This window comes from Asparagus officinalis, unplaced genomic scaffold (assembly GCF_001876935.1).
Source record: "Asparagus officinalis unplaced genomic scaffold, Aspof.V1 AsparagusV1_Un944, whole genome shotgun sequence".
Classification (NCBI taxonomy): domain Eukaryota; kingdom Viridiplantae; phylum Streptophyta; class Magnoliopsida; order Asparagales; family Asparagaceae; genus Asparagus; species Asparagus officinalis.
Genome location: NW_017973203.1, coordinates 4,272 through 7,475, shown reverse-complemented (window position 1 = coordinate 7,475; position 3,204 = coordinate 4,272).

Here is a 3,204-nt window from a genome sequence, read left to right as displayed (position 1 = left end):
GGAGGGGGTATCTGTAGGCATCGAAAATTGCCTATAGGTCTCCATAAACGGTTCAGTGTTAACGAGCGACAATGAACATCACCATCCGACCCACATGAGCCTAATCGGCGTCGATGAACGATTGAAGTGAATCGACGAGCCACGTGAGCGGATAGGATTTCGGAACAACGAAGACCCGTGCCAATCGGAAGCCCGGCACTGCTCACAAAAAGGACAATGCCCTCCGTGCCTCGCAAAAAGGACAAGGCCCTCTGTACCTCGACCACTCTAAAGACAATCCAACCATCAGAGCGGATCGAACTCTTCGTCACGCATCCAACGCACCCGGAATCACTCAAATCCGAGTTCGTACGAAGAATCTACGGGGAAACGACCAAAACGCACCTACGGACGTCTCGGAATCCCGAAACACCCCCAGGGGGTGTCTCAGAAATTCCAAGACACCCCAGGGGTGTCTCGGAATTTCCGAGACACCCTAGGGTGTCTCGGAAAATCCGAGACACCCTAGGGGTGTCTCGGATTTTCCGAGACACCCCTAGGGGTGTCTCGGAATTTCCGAGACACCCCAAGGGTGTCTCGGAATTTCCGAGACACCCTAGGGGTGTCTCGGCTTTTTGGAGACACCCAGGGTGTCTCACCCCAAGGGTGTCCCAGATCTGTGCGGACACCCCTGGGGTGTCCTAGATCTGTGCAGACGCCCCCCCTCTTGGTTTCCTATAAATAGGACCCCCTTACCTCATTTGGAATGATCGGGATTTTTGGAGAGCCTCGGCGAAGCCCTGCTGCAGCAAACACTGATCGAGCACTTCAACCGAGGAGGAGAGGTCTAAATCAGCCTTCATCACCCGTTCTCATCCTTCCTTGGTATTAGCCTTTAGCGTTAATACTAAGAAGAGCTAATACCTCGCTTTAGCCGAGGTATACGCTTAGAACTTCTAGATCTCACGCGGATCGACGAAGTTCTGTCCGATATTTCTGGATTAGAAGTTTCTAGATCTCACGCGGATCGACGAAACTCTGTCCGATTTATCCGGACCGGATCTGATGCCCCCGGTGGTCCACGGATATCAACATCCCCGTCACAGGCCAAAGACCCACGCAAGCGAGACCGCACCAAAACGGGATCTCGTGTTTATTTTCGATAAAGTTGTAATCTTTGTTTTGGTTGCATTCTTGTTGCAACGTTTGAAGTTGTAACAGATTCAAAAGCAATGAAAACACCGACTTTCACCGAAAACAACCCTTAGGGTTTTGAATCGTCAAACGTTGACTTTTGTCGCAACGCGTTGATTGGCGTTGACCTAGGGTTACGCGTTGACCGGCGTTGACCCTTAGGGTTTTGAATCGTCAAACGTTGACTTTTGTCGCGACGCGTTGACTGGGGTTGACCTTGGGTTACGCGTTGACCGGCGTTTACCCTAGGGTTTTGGATCGTTATACGTTGACTTTTGTCGCAACGCGTTGACTGGCGTTGACCTAGGGTTACGCGTTGACCGGCGTCCACCCTAGGTTTTGGATCGTCATACGTTGACTTTTGTCGCAGCGCGTTGACTGGCGTTGACCTAGGGTTACGCGTTAACCGGCGTCCACCCTAGGGTTTTAAGATCGTCGAAAGTTGAATTGTGGACTTCATCAATACTTTCAATGATTGGTGGAGAGTCGAAACAGTTTAGGGGTCAAAACAAGGTTCGGGAGTCAAAACAGATTCAAGACGCCCCGGGGGTGTCCCGACAAAACCGGGACACCCTGGGGTGTCTCGGCTTTGCCGAGACACCCTTGGGGTGTCTCGGTTTGGCCGAGACCCCCCATGGGGTGTCTTGGCTTTTTCCGTGGTCCCCCCCCCCCTTTGTTTGGCCTTTTCTTCTCTTGTCTTTTGCTCATGGTCCCCCCTCTCTCTTTAATTCAAATTTCAAAAGAGAGAGGGTTCCCTCCTCTTTAGCTCAAAACCGAAATTCCCCCTCCTCATTTTCGGTTTTGAGAGTTCTCCTTCCCCCAAGAGCTTTCCTCCATTGTTTCTCTCTCTCAAAAGAAAATTTCGGATTTTTGGGTGTCCTCTATTGGCCGAAATTGGTCTCCTCTAATTAGAGCTTCTTACCCCTCCTTCAAGCTCGAGTCTTGGCTCTTGGAATTAGGGTTCTCAATCCTCTTGATTTGGGTAAGCTCCTCTTTACAATCCTCTCATTTTTTGATAAAGATTGCATCTTTACTCTTATGGTAGGCTAGGGTTGTGTATGCACAATGTTTTGGGATTCTTTGTGCAAAAGAGGTGAAATGGCCGAATTTTGGGGGGCTTATTTGCAAAAGGGGACTGAAAATTCGTGGGGGTTTATTTGCAAAAGTGGAACTGAAATTTTGGGTATTGGGTTTATGTCCACTTGATGAAGGGATGTGGGGGTGCTTTATGCAATAGGATCAAGGAGTTGTTTGAGGGGTTTATTTGCAAAACAGCCCCTAACCGTTTTGGAGGGGCTTATTTGCAAAAAAAAAAAAGGGCTGTGAAATCGAGGCTGAAATCCAAAGGGTCTAAACCCCAAGCCCCTGATCAAATTTTTGATAAATGCATGTGGAGGCCAAATGCAAAATTTGTAGAGGGGCTTTTATGCAAGATTGGCTAAATTCTGCAAAAGGGCTTATTTGCAAAATTTAACCAAAATGGTGGGGGTACCGGGGTGCTATATGATCGAATGTGGGGATCACGACCCCGATCACGCGTGTCCTTGACCTAAATTTGGCCTTGGGCACGGGGGGTATTTTGGGTATTTCACCAAAATTCACCGCCAAAAAGGACAATCATTGTTTCGCATGCACGAAATTTGTAGGTTTAACTAGACTTCAAATATGAAATCCTACTTATGCGTAGGACTTTAATTAAAGTTCTTAGTTTCCCTTTTTAAACTTCGTGTTCTTATGTTGTACCTGACTTGCTGCTTTTTGTTGCAGATCTGCGATGTCTCCGCGTCGTCCCCGACCTTCCAGGAGTCGCCCCCATTCGCAGCACAGTGAGGAGGAGGCTCCTGCTGTATCTTCCTCAGTAGCCTCTTTCTTCCAGGGTGAGAATTCATGTAGATTTTTTTTTTCTTGCACCCCTGATTGACTTCTTTGCGGGTCATGAAGGAAGAACCGATACCTCTCTCGCGGAGGGTAAGGTTTCAGACTTGTTTTGCTTAGCCAATTCAAGTCTTCGGATATATTGGGGCGATTCTT